Source organism: Adiantum capillus-veneris, chromosome 11, assembly GCF_014529385.1.
Source record: "Adiantum capillus-veneris isolate H3 chromosome 11, ASM1452938v2, whole genome shotgun sequence".
Classification (NCBI taxonomy): domain Eukaryota; kingdom Viridiplantae; phylum Streptophyta; class Polypodiopsida; order Polypodiales; family Pteridaceae; genus Adiantum; species Adiantum capillus-veneris.
Window position 1 is genome coordinate 32265250 of NC_140941.1, and position 21752 is coordinate 32287001.

Below are 21752 nucleotides of genomic sequence, written 5' to 3' on the forward strand. Positions count from 1 at the left end.
TGGTTGGTGTTAAACCAATCACCCTAAGTGACTACTCTTTAAAATTTTGCATTTCACATAGATGGTGACCGGACCACGGGTTTTGTCCCCAGGACACGCACATCGAGCTAGATTGTGCAACATTTCTTGAAAAGCTAGGCGAGAAAGAACACGGGCTAGGGATCAACGATCTTTGCAGTGGATCCCATTGGGTATTTTAGGAGATTGTGTGAATATCATGCATTTAAGCCATGGCGGTCAACAAATGGATGCAATGGCTATGCATATTGAAATTTGTACTACAAATGCTCAAATCACTAGACTTTTAGAAGTACCTTCCATTATTGGAAGTTCCAACCATTGGGAGGGTCAACAACATCCTTGCATTATTTTTTGAAGAAGGAGGAATCTCTAAAACTCTACATTATTGTCTATCTATTCGTTTCATTTATCCAACTGCAACAATCTTGAAGCACGACTCTATGCTTGCCCTCTACCATGGAAAATGCTTGGTCCACAACTTGGGTGGGTTAAATTTCGTGTGCTCCTTTTGTGGTGCATGTGCTTGGAAGGTTAAAGGTAGTTCTATACACACATTTATAAGTATTGTTGCTTATCAAGAAAAGTCAAATTGCTTCCTTTAAGTGATCCGTCGGTGGAGCTCAAAGAATTGATGCAAGGGGCTACTACCAAGAGCAAAAAACATCCACATTAGAGCATATAATAATGTTTTGGATTTTGCTTCTTTGGGTGCTTATGTTGATGAGCAACTTGCGCGAGGAAGAGGTGTATACACATTTAAAGTTCACGGTGCCATCTACCATAATATTGGGCCTATGATACCAAGCAAAATAATGGATCAGATCCCTCGCTTTTCATAATTGTACTTTTTTAATACAAAAAATGAGCTCATCAATAAATTGCATCATGGGCCAGGTTTAGATAGAGATTCCTTGCATAGTTTGCAAACTATGATGCATCGTGTTAACCCATATGCAAATGCCTTTCGGTCTGCTGCTACAACAATATTGATTGAAGGAATCCAAACATGAAGGTGGTCAATACTGAAAAGCGTACAAATGGTTGGCAATATTTGGCTCCACGTGGATATGAGGTTGCAACAATTATGCCAGGGCAAGGAGATGAGAGCAACATCGGCCGATATTGTATTGTAGTATCGTGATGGAGGTCTTGAAAGGATCTCCAACCTGCATCAATCATACATGCCTTTACTATATGTTCTATTGTTTCCTAATGGAGAGGATGGGTGGCATCCATATATACACCATATTCACAATGAGCAGCACTTTGTTACACAAAAACAATACTACACTTTTAGGTTGCAGATTAGGAGTGGCACCATAAAGTGCCTTTTACGTGGAGGACGATTGTTGCAACAATACATTGACACCTATAGTACTATGGAGGAGTCAAGGTTATTATAGAGATCAATTCTTGAAGAAGTGTATCAAAGCCTTGCGGACATGGTTGCTTCCAATGACGGTGCGCATGGTGTCATGGGTGTTAATGTTGAAAGAAGAATTGTATTACCTTCATCTTTTTTGGGGGCACCTCGATACGTGCATCAACTCTATCAAGACTCCATGGCAATTGTAAATAAGAGAGGAAAGCCTGATCTATTCATAAATTTCACATGCAATCGAACGTGGAAGGAAATAGAAGATTCATTATTGCCAAGACAGACTGCTTCTAATTGTCCTAACTTGACTACGTGTGTCTTTTATCATAAATTCAAAGATTTAATGGACGTGCTTCTTAAAAGGGCTATCTTTGGAAAGGTTTTTGGACATACTTGTGTGATAGAATTTCAAAAGCACATTCATCATCAACAAGGCACATTCATATGAATTTGAGCTAAGCAGTACTGTGTGTGTAACAAAAGTAGGAAAAATCAGAGAGATGATGAGAGAGCGAGAACTCAGACAAACATCAGAAATTGTATATCAAGAAAATGCCCAATACAAGTTCTTCAAAACAAGACTCAGTACAATCACGTCCTTCCAAAGTTCCCCAATCCCCAATATAAAGCTGCGGTCTGAATTCAGTTATAACTGTCTGATTCTTGGATTACAGTAACAATATCCGATCACGCTTACAATATTCGACTAGCTACTAACAATCAGACAATACATCCGATATCCGACTACATATCCGACTTTGTATTTACCCTTCAACACATGGCACGCCTCAGTGGTGGATTTTACAAAATTCGACTTAGATCCACACATCCCTTGATCAGTAAAGACCAAGTCAAACAAAAAATGCCATGATTACAACATTTCAAACATTGGGTTCATTGGGAACTACATCAGAATCTGACAAATAATCTGGAACAAGCATAATAGGTTCAGCCGCTGTCACTAATCCAACAGTAACACCAACAACTACTGCATCATCTGGCACATTAGTAATCTCCTGGTCTTCTGATCTCTGAATTTCAGACAAACCTTCACTAGTACCCATATTCATTGAAATTGGATCAACTGATACCTTCTTCTTAGCAAATGCAGATTTTGCAGTACTCTTTCCTTTGTAATCTTGAACCTATTTTTTGTACAAATCTCTGTCTTTCTTTAACTGTTCCATCGCCTTTAGTAAATCAGCTTCATGGTTAAAAACAAACCCTGATATAATCTTCTCATAAGGATGCTTGATAATGAAACTCATCTCCTCTCTAAATGTTGCCCACACTTCCTGCATACATGTTTCCAAATTTTGCCTGAGGACTGACATGTCCCCTTCAGACAGAAGAACACCATTGACATCTACTTCCTCTTCTCCCAACAGTTGTTTCTCCAACTGCTCCAAAGGTTTAATTCTCTGATTCAAAATTTGATTCTCCACCTGCACTCTTTATTGACAATGGCCAACTGCTGCAGTTCTGATTGTACTTTTGTTTCCAACTCCCTTGTCCAGTCCTTAAACATCTGTAGAGAAAGCTTTTGTTTGGCTAACTCATTCTGATGTTCCATCATCAGGTCATGAATTTCCTTCTGATGTGTAACTCTGACAGTCGTCAACTCTTTCTGCAAGGCATTAGCATTGAGAGTTTGATCATGCAAAAGTATTTTGGAAACACTAGAATCAGCCACAGATTGTAACTGCATTTCCATATTCTGCTGTTGTTGATGAATAAACTCTGTAACACCTAAAAGAATCTTTTCTGCCATTCTAGCATCTGTTGGCTTGAAAGTCTTTGGAGATGGCAACTCATCAAAATTCAGTTGTTTAACTATAGGTTCCACCTCTGCTTTTCTTTTCTTGGACAAAGTGAAAGCCTTGCCAAGCTTGACCTGATTTGATGGCACTGTATCAGGCTTCTGTTCTGAAATATCCATGTCCTTCAAAGAGTGCACCACTTCAGGAGTATGCATACTTTTGAGAGCTTCACTGTGATTGTAACCTGCTTTAATCATGAACACATAAGTTTCTACCTTCACCTGATCATTGATTAACTCTGCAGGTACTTGCACCCCACGAATATTAGGGTGTGGCTGTGTATACCCTTCTGTCTTGCCTAAATTAGTCAAAGAAACATCACCACTGTCCAACTTTTGCACATAAGAAAACAAGGCTGCCAAGTAGGCACACAACCTACTGTTTGTAGAAGCTTTCCTCCTGTTAGACATATTAATTTCCCCATTGATCCTCTCAAAAACTAGGTAAGCCCAATTAACACTTCCTCCTTGCTTAGCAAAACAGAGAGGAGCAAAATTTTGCTTGGACATATAATCAAATTTGACCAGAATTTTTTTTTTCTCTAGATACCACTTTAGCTGCTCTCTTCTAACAGTTTTGACATTCTTCAACATGTAATAATTTTTGCCACCCTCTCTGGCTCCAAACTCCTTCTTCAACAAGAAATCAGAGCACTTGGGAATCTGAGAAGTTCCATTGATTGGAAGTTTAAATACTTCAGAAATCAATTGAGGACTCAAAGCTACATTGGTAGACAGCATACCCTTTGTCTTTCTGACAATCTCCACTTGAGACTTAGCATACATATTTCCTTTCCACTCTTGCCATGGCAAAACAACAAAATCAAATAATCCTATCTTCTTTAACCACAGTGAATGTACCTTTGCAGAACAGTCGAGGTCTACTCTGAAATCCACATAGGGTTCCATCAAAGTTTGATACAGCTTGATAGGTGTCATTCTCGGTGGACTGTTGGGCTCTTCTTCTCCAGAAGATTGGTCTTCAAGCTCAGGACTGCTCACATCTATCCTCATGGATACTTGCTTTCTCTTCGGCCGCTTACTGCTTGGCTCTTCTTCATCAAACGTTGATCGGGCAGCAGGTCCCCCTTTTGGTTTGCCCATCATGCATGCAAAAGAATGATGAAAGAGAGTAGAGGGCTGAAGAGTAGAATGGCGCAAGGGAAGAAAACTGGCCCATACACAATATGTGAAGAGAAAACGCGACGAGGAAGGAAATAGGCGAATCAGAATCACAACTCGTGTGCTGGAAACGTCAGTTAACTGCACCTTGCCCTTTTCAAGGTACTCATTAAAAATAGAGCTTAGTGGACAATCATCACACTTTTCGATAAAAGTTTGAAAAAATATAATAAAAGAATATCCGATCGCCATGAATCTGAATCGAAAATCAGACATACTACGAATTTCGACATCTCCACCATACTGCACCTAATTTTCAAAGACCTGAATATCCTCTTGATTGTCCCCCTAAATAGTTTCCTGAATATTCTCCTCAATATCTTCCTTCTAAGTATCAGTATCTCTGCACACTGCTTCATTCATGAACTCATCTACTTGAACAATTGCTGCTGTAGGCCAATCTAAATGAGGTGGTTTACCAACAAAATTTTTTAATCTGAAACCATTAACTGGAGAATCCACTCTTGTCCTATACACATCAGCAACAATAAAAGTACCTTGACTTTTATCCTAAAAAATTTGATATGGTCCCTTGTATCTTAAAGTTAATTTTCCAGGATGTGGTCCCAATCTGGAGTTATATAGCATAACCCAATCTCCCATCTGAAAAACTTTGAACTTGATATTCTGATTTACCCAAGCTTTTCTCCTCCTCTGAATTATTTCACTGATATAAAAACTGACATGTCTATCTTCTTCCAACTGCAACAAATACCTACTTCTATGTTGAACAGACATTTTGGGAGTCATTTTCTCAGCACTCACTCTAAGACTAGGTACCACAAACTCCATAGGGACAACTGCTTCAAGCCCATAAACTAACCTGAATGGAGTCATACTTGTAGTCGCTTTGAAAGTTGTCCTAAAGGACCACAAAGCTGAATCTAACTTCTCATCCCAATCCTTCTTATTGTCACGCACAATCTTCTTCAAAACCCTAATCAATATCTTGTTAGTACTTAGAATAGCTCTCAGAAAATGAGATCCTCTATCACTTACTAATTCCACAAGACAACCAAACTTGGTCATGATATTATGATATAAAAAAAACTTGCCACACTAGCACTTGTCTTGTCTTTTAATGCTACATCCTCCACCCATATAGTACAATAATCAGTAGCCACCAATATGTACTTGCATCCTCTGCTAGTAGTTGGCTTCAATCGTCCCACAAAATCTAGACCCCATTTTTGAAAAGGTTCTAGATGCAAAATAGGATGATCATTCATTCTCTCTATAGAATTAGGTTGACCCATCTTCTGACATACCACACAACTCTTAGCATAGTTGTGAGCATCTTTCAACACAGTAGGCCACCAAAATCCTGCTTGTAAAATTTTCTTTCCTGTTATATCTCCAAAAAAATGTCCTCCAGCAGTCCCAAAATGTGCTTCCTGTAAAAGCTGATTGTTCAAAATCAGGGACACGTCTTCTAGTGACCTGATCAATTCCTTTCTTATATAAAGCTCCAGCAATGACCAAGAAAGGTCTACTTTTTAGTGCAAATTTTCTTCTCTGATCTGTAGAAAAGTCTGATGACATTGTGTCATCCATCAAAAACAATAACATCTGATCATATCAATAATCAAAATTGATAGTTTGAACATCAAACAACTGAGCATCAGGCAGATCATCAATAACACCTGTAGACTTTTCACTTGTTTCAATCCGACTTAAATAATCTGCAATAGCATGCTCCTTGCCTAGTGTATGAATAATAACAAAATCAAATTCTTGCAATAATAACATCCATCTAGCCAACCTTCCTGTAAACAATGGTTTTTTTATTAAGTATAGCAAAGCCTGATGATCTACATGAAAGATCACCCTGTTGCACAACAAGTAATGCCTGAATTTGGTCAAAGCATACACCATGCCCAAAGCTTCCCTCTCAATCACTGCATAGTTTCTTTCAGCAGAGGTTAACACACAAGAAGCATAATATACAGGTCTGAACCATCCCCTGACACCTTCCTGCATCAATACAACTCCAACAGCCACATCTGAAGCATCCACAAAAACATGGAACGGTAAATTCCAATCAGAAGCCTGTAAAATAGGAGTAGCTGATATCATCTTCTTCAATAGTTGGAAGGATCTCTCCTGAACATCAGACCATACAAAAGGTACATGTTTCTTTGTCAAATGAGTAAGAGGCATGCACACATTGGCTAAATACCTGATATACCTGCTGAGGCGGTCCGGGGCGGGCAACAAGAAGAGCGGCCTCTAAACACCCTTTGAGGCTCTCGTGCTGCTCAATTGGGGCTGGGGCAAGCACAATCAGAGACAACAACAACCCACAGCCAGAAACCAAACAAGAAAAGGGGCACCACCTAGTTGTATATGCAAACTAGGACACACGTGATATCTCCTTGTACTCAAACGCACAAAGAGAGGGGAATGCAAGATAGCCACACACACCAAACACAAACATTTACCACGCCAGAGAGAGGTAAAGAGCACAAATCAACTTGAGCAACTCAGTCTTAGCCTTAAAGACTAGATGCACACAAAGCTTGATGAGAAATAGAGAGACAACACAAAACTTGACCTTGTTGCCAATGCACAAATTGTCTTAGGGTCACGGGAGCCCTCTCACCGAGCACCCTCTTACAATTGACCTTTTAGGCAAACAATTCAACAAGCCCTCAAACCACCAAGCATGAAATGGCACAACAAACTTCAAGGACAATATACCTTCAACCACCTGATGAGCCAACTTATCAAGTCAATTTGGAGAGAAGAGTCGTAGTTGCAGCATACAATTTCACCCAAAACTATAAATCTTATTTATGCACAAGAGTAGGCTACAAGTGTGGTGAAGGGTATAGTATCACTCCACTCCTCTAGATGGCATAACTAACTTCAAGCTTCTCCATGCACCTATGTGTAATGATGGACTAGAGCACTCACAATGCACACACTCTACACAACTAGGCTTGAAGAGTGGTGTGTTATGTGTTGAGAATGGTGTGATGTAGTGTGATCATGTGATGATTTACAAGAGAGAGAAGGGCTCTATTTATAGGTTTTAGAAGCCCCGATTTGGATTAGGCCTAATCAAGTTTATTTGAAGGAATAAAAGATTATGCATATTTATTTTATTTATTTTTTAATGAGGGTGGGTCTCTCTTGTCCTTTGAGTCACATGGATGTGGGCTCAAGGGAAGAGAATTATTGAGGATGAAGGGAGAGAGGATTGAGTGAATAATTTGGGAATGCCTACTCTAGTAGAGGGTGCATTTTACAATAAGATTAGTGGTTAGTAGTTAGTAATTATCACTAAAAAATATTTACAAAATCATTCACCAAATGGTGAGATATATGATGAGAAAAGTTAGAGAAGGGATGAGCTTGTAAAGAGAGGTTGAAGCTTTGGAGAAGTTGACATTCACCTCTTTACAGCACCGGAAGAAGAAGCGGTCAGCATGGCGAAGTAACGCGTGTCGATGAAGCTATGTTATCTTCAAACCTTGGAAAATTCATGATAAAAGCCTTCATTTGCAGAGGTTATCTTTGGATTTTTGCTCATTTTTTGAAGTTCTTTACAAAGTTGAAGAGAGTATGGTAATATGGACATATATGTAGAGAGAAAGGGGGACACAGGGTGTAGAAATGGAGGATGAAGGCTATGGAGGTGTGAGAGATGTGGCAATGGTGAAGAGGGTGAATTAGGACATGGGAATTGCAGGTTTGGGAGTGGGAAGGAGAGGGAGGAGTGTGTGTGAAAGAGGAAAATGATAAAGTGGAAGAGGGAGTGTGGCTGCATAGCATGGGCAAACTGGGGTCTACCAATAAAATCATAGCTCACAGCTCATAGCTCAAAAAACTATGAAAAAATTTGAGGTGAAAGTTCAACTCACGAGCTACAACTTTTGTTTGTATCACCTTTTCAAATTTGGGGAGCATGTGATCTTTAAAAATTCAGCAAAACTGACTGTTTTTTCCACTGCCCAAGATCTTTGTGAGATTCTTCTTTGGATGATTCTTTTGAATACCTCCAAGAGTGAGCTCCCCATGGTGCATGCATGCATGCCACATACCCTTGAATTTATTTGGTAGGTCTATAATTGAAGATATTGTTGAGATCATGATATAAGTGAATAGTACAACTAAGAAAATCAAATATTGAGGGGTTTAAAAAAATATGTACATGTCAAATATAAATAATATAGGTGGAAAAAATATAAAGGGGTCAAAATAAATCTCTCTCATTATAAGTCTACCATAAAAAGATGAATATTTTTGGTGTTCTAATTTATGAGAGTAAAAGAGAATAGATGTAGGAAGGAAAAATCACAATAGTGAAAAAATATACACATAAATAAAACTAGTTTTTTTGGATTTTTGTTGGGATGGAGTTACACCAAAAATAATAGAAGCTTGCATGAAATTATTTTTATATGGAATAAAGAGTATGCAAAATGGTAAGAAAAAATATGGTAATGGTGAGTCAATGTACATAGCATAAATAACACACCATAGGTAGAAATATTTAAATAAATACCAAAATAATTATGAAAAATCCTTTTATTTAGGCCCTATATACAATGAAATATTTACACACAAATGGGCCATAATATACTTATTTTTTATTTTTTTTTGGCTCAACTAGCCCAGTGACTAGCTAATTAAGGGTTTTTAAGAAGATATGGGAAAAGTCCCCGAACTCACACACGCCTATGTACAGTGAAATGGTAAGGATAACCAAAATGTTTGAGTGATTTGATAGGGTGAGGTAGCTTACTATGGCAATTATGGAAAGCCAAAAAATGGCTATCACTGCTATGCCACTTAACCTTTCCAACAAATCTACCCAACTCCTTAACATTTGTAGGAGCCTTTGCTGCCTGAATTACTTCAACCTTCTTATCATCAATGGACATCCCCTGATGAGATACCACATGACCCAATAGAATACCACTCTTTACTGCAATCACACTTTTGTAAGGATTCAGACACATTCTGAACATCCTACACCTTTCAAAGCATAACCTTAAATGGTGCAAATGTAAATCCTTTTTTCCAAACACTGAAAAATCATCCACAAACACCCTCATGAAATTCTACAAATAGGGCTCAAAAGTCTTATAAGCTGTGTAATTGAAAGATGGTGGACCATTCTTTAGCCCAAAGTTCATGACAGTAGAAGCATAAGCCCCCCATTCTGTTATAAAAGCTGTTTTGTGCCTATCTTTCTCAGCCACCTGAATCTGGTTATACCCAAAAAACCCATCCAAAAAACTATACATTTCCTATCCAGCTACTGCATCCAAAATAGCATCACAAAAAGGCATAAGAAAAGGATCAGTAATAGTTGTTGCATTTAATTTCTTGTAGTCCACACAAACCCTGATTTTCCCATTCTTTTTGGGAACCACAATAATAGGAAACAACCATGTGACTTCATGGATAGGTTGTATAAACCCAACAGCTAATAACTTGTCAATTTCCTGTTTTACTTGAGCTGCAAAATTAGGGTTCATTCTGTACCTTTGTTAAACAATAGGTATTGCATCCCCCTTGAGGTTAATATGATGTTGATGTAGATCATATCAATCCCTTTAAGATCAGAATAATCCCAAGAAAATGCATCCTTAAAATCCTGTAATAACTGCAACAAGTCCTGCAAAAATTGACCATCCACATGTACACCGACCTTCACCATTTTAGGATCTTCTTCAATGCCCAAATTAAGCTCCTTCCACTCATCCTATTCAAATCTCTTGGATTGCCCAAACCTTTTATTGTACAACTTCTCCACCATATCTTTAGCCTCATGTTCTTCCTGTAGACCTACCTCCTTAGATGTAGAAGCCACACTCTGATCCATCATCCTTAATACCTCAGATCCCTGAATTTCTTGACCTGAAACAGGTGCTTCTTCCCCAGACTCTGATTCTTCATCCTTCTGAAAAATACCCTCAACATCCACCTCAAACACTAATACAATTGTAGGGTTAGCCTGCAAGAACGCTTCCTCCTCATCATCCTCAACCTCATCTGCAAAGTTAATCGATTGGGAAAACATGGGTCTCTCCTTGCCTGAAATTTGCTTCCTCCCAAGCATAGGAATACTAAGAACCTGTTTATCTTTGGTAAGGACAACTTAATTCTCCCCCCAATCCTGTTTTACCTTGGCTAATCTAAACCAAGGTCTGCCAAGCAACATCTCATAAGAACTAAGCCCTTCTTTCATCCTGAGTACCACAAAGTTCACCAGAAATTGTATACCTGATATTAACACAGAATTTTGTCTTAAAATTCCAACTAGTTGCACCCTTGTTTGATCAACCATTTTAATCTGGAAAGATGCTGGTTCTAATTTTCCCAAACTCATAGCAAGATACACAGACTCAGGTAATATGTTCACTCCAGCGCTTCCACCAAGCAGGAAGTCTTCCTTGAAAAGTCACCTGAATTACTGGTACTACAAAATCAACATCAGAAGGGTGAATAGAGTGAACACCTGGTTCAACAATGGGTTGCGAGGACAATTCAGCTCCTCTTCCCAACAATTTATTTAACAATCTTTCCCTGAAAGCTGGAACCAAACACAACATCTGATCTAAGGACAATTGCAAAGGAGAGTTGATCAATGATTCAAACCAATCCCTTGCTTCACCTAAAACCTGCACCTCCTCCCTGTTAAGAGATGAAGATTTTGCTAACTTTGAAACTCCATTATCCAAGACCTGATGTATTTGTTCCTTTTCCACCTGTTGGTGCACCCTATCTCTGATATCTTTTTGTTGTTTCCAGTCAATAGGACCATTGGCCTTGGACCTAGTTACTGCCAAAACCTCAATTCCCTCAAAGCTCAAATCAGAATAACTGTTACCTGCATCCTCATCAGGTATTTCCTCAATAATAACAAAGGAGGCTGGTCCATGTACAGGTGCTGTAAAAATTGGAATGTCAATAATGATAACATTAGCCTGATCCTGAGGCGGATTCTGAGGAGCTAGTTGTGGTCTTGCCTGCTGATTGTCCTGATTATAAGGTACAATAGGTATCTCCCTTTCTTCTTTGTGTTTGAGCCATAAGTCACATCGGATTCCTACAAAATGATTAGGATCTCCACAATACACACAAGGCCTGACTCTTTGTGGTCTCCTCTGATTATTATCCTAATTTCTGCCTTGCTATCTAGGAGGTCCCTGAAATGGTGGTCTTCCCCTAAAAGGAGCCACCTGATTTACATCAGCCATAGCCCTACCCCTACCCACATTGGGAGGTGGTTTATTTCTCTGCTTTTGGATTATACCAACATTGAGCAGTGGTATGCCCATCCTTTTCACAAATTTCACAAAACCTCTTGTCACTTGGAGCAAGAATAGAATAACCTATACCCTTCAATTTTTGTACCGATTCATCTTTAGCATCCTTCTTATCCTTTTTCTTACCACTACTTGGAGACCCCTTTTTCTTCCTCACTTTACTTTTGCTACTGTCACTATCAGATGAAACTTCAGACTGAGAATCCGACTCAGATTGTTCAATCGATGTAGAATCACCACTGGAATCAAAACTCTTCCTGCTTTTAGACTTAGTCATGCCCAATCTTTTCTCAACTTTAGATGAAGCTACCACCAAATTGTCAAAACCACCTACAATATCTATACTTGCCACAACATTCTTCAAACTTGTCCTTAACCCTTTGAGAAAGTACCCTGCCAACATTTCATTAGTGGGCCTCTCATTACCTTGAAGCCTCTCAACCAAAATCCTAAATTTTTGGGCAAAATCTTTCACCAACATTGAACCCTCAGTAGGAGTTTTCTCCTTTCTAAATATTTGCAAGAAAGAAACTTTCAACTTATCATAAGTTATAAAATGAGCAACCCCATATTGGCTAAACCAACTCATAGCCTTACCTTCCAAAGTAGCTGCAAACTGTTGTAATTTGATATTATCAGGGAAGATACCCTGATATCCACTAGCCTACCACCTGGTTTCAAACTGAGCCACATGGCAATCTGCATCCTCCTTAGACCTGCCCTTGAACTTTGTTGATTTGATCTATGGATTAGGGGGTGGTTGAGCCATCTAAATAGGTTGTTGCTGCTTCCTAATCTTTGTCCAGGAGCTAACAACAGTGGGTCAAAGCTTAGTTGACGTCTACTTCTATTTGTTCTTCTTGCCAATAGTAGCGTCCCCAAGAATTGCCTCACCGACCTTTCCTCCGATGCTCCGTCAATACCCTGTCCTTGATTCAGCAATGGAACTTCATGTGGTGCAGTAGGTGCATTATCATCGCTTAAAGAATCATAATGAAAGGGATCTATATTTCATGCTTGAGTCTGAGCACCGGTATAGTACACTCTTGACCTTCTCCTACCCCTCTCGGACATGCATCATCTCTGAATAATACATAAAGCACAGTACGACCCTTAGAAACTGAATTACATCCTCAATGCAAGATATGTAGACAACGGGATTTCCAATGTGTTGTTGGTAAATCACACATACAATAAATAATCACCAAGAGATTGGATTCATATGAATTTAGAGCTAAGCAGTACTGTGTGTAACAAAAGTAGGAAAAATCAGAGAGATGATGAGAGAGTGAGAACTCAGACAAACATCAGAAATTGTATATCAAGAAAATTCTTAATACAAGTTCTTCAAAACAAGACTCAGTACAATCGTTGTCCTTCCAAAGTTCCCCAATCCCCAATATAAATCTGCGGCCTGAATTCAGTTATAACTGTCTGATTCTTGGCATACAGTAACAATATCCAATCAGGCTTACAATATCCGACTAGCTACTAACAATCAGACAATACATCTGATATCCGACTGCATATCTGACTACATATCCGACTTTGTATTTACCCTTCAACAACATACCCGTGTCTATCACAAGCTTCACTTCAAACTTAAATGATGACTCTTACAATGATTTTTTCTTTTATAATTATATCTAGATTAAATGGGGTTTGGTTTAATGGTGATCTCTTTTTGGGATTGGGATTCCTTATGTTTTTGACAATCACTCTCTTATCAAGAAGCCTCTCTTTTGTAACAGAACTATTGGCTCCCATTTGCCTTCTTTTAAAAAACTCAAGAAGACTAACTCTCAAGCAGCCGTGACATTACCCCCTCCCTTAGTGATGAGTTCCATAAGGAGCATTTTTTTCTTGGTACGGGGCAAGGCTTGATGGATGTTGTTGATGGTACGCATGAACTTTAGACAAATGACAAGGTTCCAACATTGAAACATGGAAGACTGGATGAATCTGCACAGACTATGGGAACTGGAGATGATATGTGACTCGATTCACTTGGACAATTATCTTGAATGTTCCAAGTCTTTGATAATCGAGATTCGAGTAAAATTCCATCTTGTGAAAAGGATGAAATGAATGAAGGGCATGGTGGAGAAGCCACACTCAATCCCCAATCTTTTATGGTAGATGTTGCATTCCATGTTCTCTACAATACCCTTATACCTCTATTGAGCATCTCTAATGTTCTTTGTCAAATTTTTATGTATGATCTATACATGTGTGCAAAATATGTGGTAGGCGAATTCTTCACTTGGTGATTCATGTGGACATCCATCTTTGGGTCCTGATCATGATTGCGAAAGAATGGGGTATGTCGAGTAGAAGCATGAATAGTGTTGTTGTAGGCAAACTCAACGAGGGCTAGCAATTTTACCCAATTGTCTTGATGGTAGTTGATTGTGCATCAAAGATAATGTTCTAAGAGTTGATTCCCCCCCTTTTATTTGTCCATCACTTTGTGGATGATTGGATAAAGATAGGTTAGCCTTTACTACTTGAAGCATGAACAAGCCTTTCCAAAAGCTTGTTATCAACTGTGGTCCTTGATTTGAAACAATGTCGCTTGGAAACACATGATAGTGGTAAATATCCTCAAAGAAAAGCTTTTTCATTCTTTCCCCAATGAACGAAGAAGGGTGATAGCCTTGTTGTATATTGTGAAGATTGGTTTCGATAACAACTTTTACAAATCGGTTGAGAGAAGTGAGCCAATGAGACTAACTTGAGAAGCACTATCCATGTAAAGCTTTGGTTGCATCCATATAAACATCTCCACTTGTCAAAAGAAGCCTCTAAACTTTGATCTTGTTCCATCATACTTTTTAGATGGGCTGACCTTAGGCTCCCTCTTTTGCTGTGGTGAAATAGAAGAAAAAGCATTAGGAAAAATATGGACTTTACATGGGCCTTGTAAGGAATCCTAATTTCTAGGGATTAAGGATAATGTTGTGTAGGGTTAAGGGGACAAGGCCATTCAAGAATCTAGTTTCAAATAAGCTTTTTTAGCCTTTTTTTAATGAACATGTAGGATGTGGACCTAGGAGGTCCCTTTCTCTCTCTAACTTTTGAAAGTGAAGGGAGTAAAAGAGTGTGGCTACATCAACAAAAACGTGCATAACTAAGGGCCAGAAATTGACTTTTTTTAAAAAAGTCATTTTTACTTATTTTTTTACTTAAAACTCCCCCACTGTTTCAAAAATATTTTCCTCCAAAAAAAAACCTTTGCTCTCTCCTCCTCCTCCCTCCTCTCACTCTTCCCTCCTCCTCCTCCTTCTCCTTCCCTCTCCCTCCTCCCTCTCTCTTCTCATCCATTGCTTCCTCATGCATCACCTGCCATGGTACTAATGGATATCACAAACCGTGTGCCTCCACCATCGTGTACTCCGCACACCAAAAGGATACATATTCGCATGCCCACGAAGTTTCCACCGAAGGCCGCACATGAGGGTGAGCAAAAGTCATCACATGAACATCGCGCCGTTGGTGAGATGAATGTCGACAGTTGGATGGATGGCACTTTTACACTTACAATCATATAAGCCACTTCCATCCATCATTTGATAGTCTTTTGACGTTTCTTCGATATCTTGGAAGGGGAGAAGCGGGATTGTTAGGCTATTGGAAGCATTTGTCTATAGGTGCATGTGCTTCTTTGCATTGGTTGGATGCACCAATGTCAAGCACTTCAACTCAAGACATTGGAGCTACAAGAGAGTATTGCCTCTTTGGAGAGGGAGGTTGCAACTCTCCAACAACAAATAACACTATATTACTAAATTTGGAAATTTCCAACAAGAGCTTAAGATTTGACCACATGGTCAAATCTTAGCCGAAGTTTTGAGAGCATGGCTTGAAAGATATTTTCAAACACTACCTTGTGGAAGGCTTTGGTTTTAAAGAAAAAATGAGTTTTGTCCATATGGCCAAATCTTTAAGACATTGGTGATTCCAAAATTGTATCTAAACTCTCAAACTCTCTAATATGCTGTTGAATGCAGGAAAATAATGCCCACATTATGAAGCTTGCAACACCATCACACATTTGAACGAAACACCCCTAGGTGCAAGAGAATACAAGCACACATTTTCATCCATTGAAACACTTGTACATACCGGTGGAGCATGCAAACAACAAGTGATAGCCACAAGGTGATTTGCTATGTACTTGTAGGAGACATTTCTACTTCACACTATTCGCTACCATTTATCTTGTTGGTCTCCAAAAAATTTATTCAAGAGGCATGCGGTGGAACAAGTCAAGATGATCGAGTCAACCTTCTCACTAGTTGTCTCAATATCCCATGATGTGATTTCCATCTTAGGGAGAAGCACATTAGAGATGCAGTCATCAAGGAGATTATGCACAAACTAGCAAATGTGATTACTAAAAATGATGTCCAACGCACTTGTGGTGAGATTGGGATCAACACCAAAGCCTACAGGGCTATTTTCCAACTCCTAAAGGATGCCCTATGGGAGCGTGGCATCGTGGAGAACCTATTTTGTGTTTTGCACATGGTCAACCTTGCAAAGAAGGCCACAAACAAGATGTGTTCTCTCACATTGGGGCATATTGAGGAAACAATGTTAGCTTTACTTTATGCTTCATGCACACCAAAAGCAAGAGGAAAAGGTAGAAAAAACTCCATAAGACCTTTGCAAAAGGGCTTCACTACACAATGTGGAACAATATATTTGTGGACCTCAGAAGGCTTCAACAAGCTATGCTTAGATTCTATGAGTTACCTCAAGAAGGTGATACAATATGCTTTTTACTTTTGGTTGTGTTCTTATTATCATAGACTTTGAAGTCTAAAGGTCTTGCCTCTACTTGTTTTGCAGTGCTTGGCACAAAGGTAATTTCTTTGCTGAAACTCTATGAGTGTCAAATAGTGAAAGGTTGAAGGTTAGGGAGGTTAAGTGTCACTCTAAGTAATGAAGCCCTGTTGTAAACCAAGCAAAGGGATTCAATCAAGCCATTTCCCACCTTGTCTTTCAGTGTGCAGTCAGAGAAAGACATTTGGTGGCTGGGTGCTATTGAGTTTCCCAAAGAGACCAATGGAATACTATCATAGATTTTGAGAGAACTCCATGGATTACAAAAGTAATACACTCCCAACTTGTAGGTGAGAAGTTGGAGGTTAAGGGTTTTGGTAGCTTTGATGTGGAGTGGCACCTGGGCGGGGACTTAAATACCATAATTTTTTTTCTTGGCTACAAACAAGGTGCTTCTTCACTCTATCCTTGTCCAGTTTGCACTTGGGGATACAAACCTAAAAGACAAAAAACACAAAAGAACTCTTCAAAGAGTGGTCCAATGATTCCATGACAAGAGGATAGAGACAAAGCATTGGACAATTTTGATGTCGGAGATGAAGGCAAGGAATGGGAAGCGTCTTTTTTGAGGTTTCCCATGCTCAATGCCTCAGATTGTGCACTGAAGGACAAGGTTTGGAATCCAATATTTCCATTTTCTCTATCTAATTTATATTTTTATCTATTGTATGCATCCATACACATTTTTGATGGGCTACTTAAGCTCCACATTGACTATGCTTTCACAATGAAGCCATTGCAAAAATCAGAGGTGGCAATCGAAAGGGTGGAGGCACTTCTTAATTCCATTGTCTGTCACGATGAAAATGTGTTAATTATTGCTGCAAAGAACACAAGGGAGGCCCATGAGATTTCCCAACAAGTGTCAATGAGTGGCCAAAAATCTAAACACTTCTTGAAGAAAGAAACACAAGGAAACGCATGACACTAAAAACAGCTCTAACCACAAGGCAAGTAACCTTTGGGAACTCTGGAAGGACTTAGGAAAAGCTACTACTGAAAATGACTCGAATGGAAAGCTTGCAAACAAGTGCAAGCAAGTTTGGGCAACTTTTGATAGAATGGTCAAGCTTATGGGTCTTGCCATGAACACAACAAAGGAGCAACACCAATCATTTCAAGAAGTGTTGGCGACTTTCACCAAGGTCTTTACCCTTGCTTGGGGTGAAAATGACATTACACATTACATGATAAGCCATGTTACATACTGAAATTATATAAAGAGATTGTTTTTATCTCATAATTTGCATCATTTTCTTGTGCAAATAACATATCTTGTTTGCACATGGAGCATTTTTTATGCACAAATATGGTTTGCTTGAGATTTTAGCACTTAACACATGGAGAAGTCCAATTATTGAGCTACGGAGATATACTTTAAAAATACTTGACATGGCAGTGATATTGTAGGTCTAATTATTTGGAAGAGATGATCAACCGGTTCTTTCATAGGACATTTGATCGTATGCTCACCATGGAGCGTGCGCGACAATCTAAGATTGCAAGGGAGGTGCACAAATTGAGTCGTCAAGGGTACAACAACAAGTGGCATACCCCTAGCAATACCACTTCCATAGACACCGTTAGTGCTATAAATCAAACAACAGATCCTCTCAAATTGGAATCTTATTCACAACTAGATCTTGAAATAATCAAATCTCTCTATGAACAAAAGAGAAAGATTTTGAACACCCCAAAGAAGGTAGTCTTACTATATTTTCTTGGGTGTTCAATTAAGTGATTACCTACATTTAGTCTCTCTTAGTTTATTCATGTTGTCTCATGAATTAGTTGCTTGATAGCTAAGCCATGCCTACTTGCTACCACAAAAATTGCAATCTATATTGGTTACACCCCCGTTACACCTTTTGTAGAGAGCCAATGATGTAACATGCATGCCGATGTAGACATATACAACAATCACAAGCCAATCTAACAACCTTAATTCTTCCAGAACAAAGTAGCTGGTGTTATAGTGGAAGTGTAAATAATAATTCACTAGAATGAAGCCCATCATATTGGCATGTCATCCATGCATATGTGAAAAAATAGAGTGATAAGCCCTTGGCTTCAATGTCGGTCTCAACACTTTGAGCCAATGCCGTATGTGCCTTGCATGATTGTACTCACATGGATACATCACAGTTCCTTGTTGAGCTTGCCAAATGTAAATTGTGAGCTTATATCCTCTTATTTCTAAGTCGCCAAACTTGTGCCCCATTATCCTTGATCCTAAGTCAATGTATAGTCCTTTGGCATGGAATAAAAGACTTTCTTGACGATAAATCTATCAAAGCACTTTTCTTTGCACAATAGAGAAATCTTCTCCAAATCAAAGGTTAAAGAGAGAAACACATGTAAAACTTGAAATTGTCTAGTCTTGTTGCCCCTTTGAGATCAGCTTCCATCACTTGAATCTGAGAAATTTGAAGATGTATGATGTACACTACATGCCCTCGTGGATAGGTTCATACCAACCTCCAATAAAAAATCAGGTAGATATGCTACCAATTTTTCCAAGTTTGTATGCTAATAGCGTATTCCAAACTTTGGAAGCTTGTACACAATATGCCCTAAAGTGAAGCCTTGCTTTTGCATAAGTTCATTGAAAAGGTGAGACATAATGCAACCTAAGTGCTCATAGATAACATGTGCTCCTGTTGACACACAAATATCAAAGCAAAAGAGAATCGACGTTGTCAGAGAATTGTCCTTGCCAAATCATATAGCTTATTGAGATTCATGAGATTTCCCAGTATTAAAAGAGATAGCTCCTGAAGCTTAGGTATCAAGTATCATCTAACTGCCAAACTCTACTTGATCGAAGCAACATTTTCTTGTCAAGTTGGCATTGTAGAAAATCCTATAAGGCAGAATAAGTTTAAAATCAAAAATGAAATTTAAGGTACTTACCAATTTTCCATAACCACCACCCTTGGCATAAAAAAATGTAGCATCCTTTGTCATGATTGTCGATGTTGGAATTGGCTCATAGTTGTGGATGTCAATGTACTTTGTGTACTTATTTTGATTGCACTATGGCAAGCAATAAATGCTTTCTAGTGACCATGCACCCAATGCATATACATAAATATGGAGCCTTGCTCCAAGAAGCCTTGCTTTTCCCCTCTTCTTGATAGCACAAAGAAGACATAACAAAAGTGATATTGACCAACCAAATCTATGGACCAATTGAATAACAACCTTACTGTAACTCAATGCAAGCCATGCTTGCCTTAAATGTTTTGTAAATTGAAAAATAACAATGCATCATGGCATGTAGAAAACCAATCTTGGAAACTTCAAGAATACATGTGCAATTATAAAAGTAATGATCATTCTTACTTGCAAATCCATGCAAATGAATGGAAATTGCTAAATCTAGTCAAAGCTTTGCTGTAACGAGAAGCAAACTAGGATTTAGAAGCTTCCTTATACCGCTTGGATGGTAATCATTGTAGAACCAATTCAAAATTGAAATGGAAATTAGAAAATGAGTACCTGGAATGCACCAATACCTTGTATGCAGGGGAAAATAACTGTGAGGGACTTCAACCCTCCTTGAGAGTTGCACTCGCGGAATTTGAGCTCAAGAGCCCCTTGTCCTAGCCCGTAGTGTTCCCCAAAGCAAACCAAAACACAACACTCATTGAAACCCTTGCTGGGAGAACTTGCTCGCATTAAATGACATTGTTTGTCTAAGTGTCCTACATAAGAGCTTGAGAAATTGCCTTTATATTCCTTTAAAAGCACGAAGCAGATAGAACTTATAACACTAAAAAATCTCACGATAGTTGGGCCGTGTTGGACACAAGCACTCGTGTCTTGCTTTTATGGTGGAGAACTCTCCAAGCGGCTCATAGCTATACTTGGTGGGGTTCCAAATTTATGAACTATGAGGAATCTTGTAGGATAGATTGACGGCCTTGCCAACCATGGTCGTGCTTAGAACCATGCTAACCTGGCCTTGCTAGCACAATTTTACCAAGTCCAAAGACCTTACCTTTGCCGATTTTGTCCTTGCCTTTGCCAATTTTGAGTCATGCCAAGGCGGCCTCGCCAAGGATTTTAGACGAGGTTTCCTTGCAAAAATGGTCCTTTGTCGAGATCGTCTTGATCGAGACTGTTTGCCTAGGTTCTTGCCTTGGCTATTCTTGAGGCCTTGGACCACCAAGGACCAAGCCCCATGATGACCATGTCATACATGCTTGGAGCCCCATGATGCATCCAACTTATAAAAAAGATAAAAATGGCAAACTGCTACACATAGCGATGCAAAAAAATCCAGAAGGATATACCAAGGGAGAGGTGTGCTGCTCTGTATAGGCCGTAAACGATGGTGCTTTAGTGACATAAATCTCCCCACTCTCCAGCGCGATCTGGACGACACCACCCATGCATAGATTGGCTCTAGTTGACTGCTCCTCTTTCCCCTGCTAAGCACGTCTTCCCACACTGTTGGCAGATACCCCGCGACAGACGTTAGCACAACGAGAACTCACCTAACAAGATTTGTCAGCTAGGACGAAGCTCGATCCGCAGGCGCATGGAAGCAAGCATAGGGTGTCAACCTACACTCGGCCGACTATTGACTACTTCCTACAGAGGTCTCTACCCAATGTCTAAGTTATAGCCTTCAAAAGTACACAGGAGAGATTTCCTACAACGCTTCCAAGAGCCAAATACCCATCAGACGTTCTCGAAACGCTACCAACTTGAGGGAGATCCTATTAACACCGATAGGCCGCTCTCCCAAAGGTCTGAACCCAAAACCCTACCCAAAAACACCCGGTGCAAAATCACGTAGGATGTCTGACACGTTTTTTGCAGGTCGACATTTTCAAAAACTAAGGTGCCTAATGTGTAGCTCTACTCATTGCGAACACGCGGATATGCTGAAATGCAAAAACAGACACCATATGCTCACCGAATCACTAGAAATAGCTCGCGGGTCAATCTCGCGAAGCCGGGCCGTACACGTGCAATGTAAGTGTTGGCGCGTAGCTCTCTCCGGGGGCAACACGCTACACTTCTTTGCACTCAATTCTGACCACCAGTGTGCGTGTAGCGTCAAGATCAACTCTCACTCTCTCTCGTACACAGAATACGCTCTCCACATACACTTGATAAAAATCAAAAGAGGGTTTTTTCATTAAGGTCAAAATTTGGTATAAATACCTTCCAATTACAATATCTTAAGTTCCAAAGTAAAATCTTACTT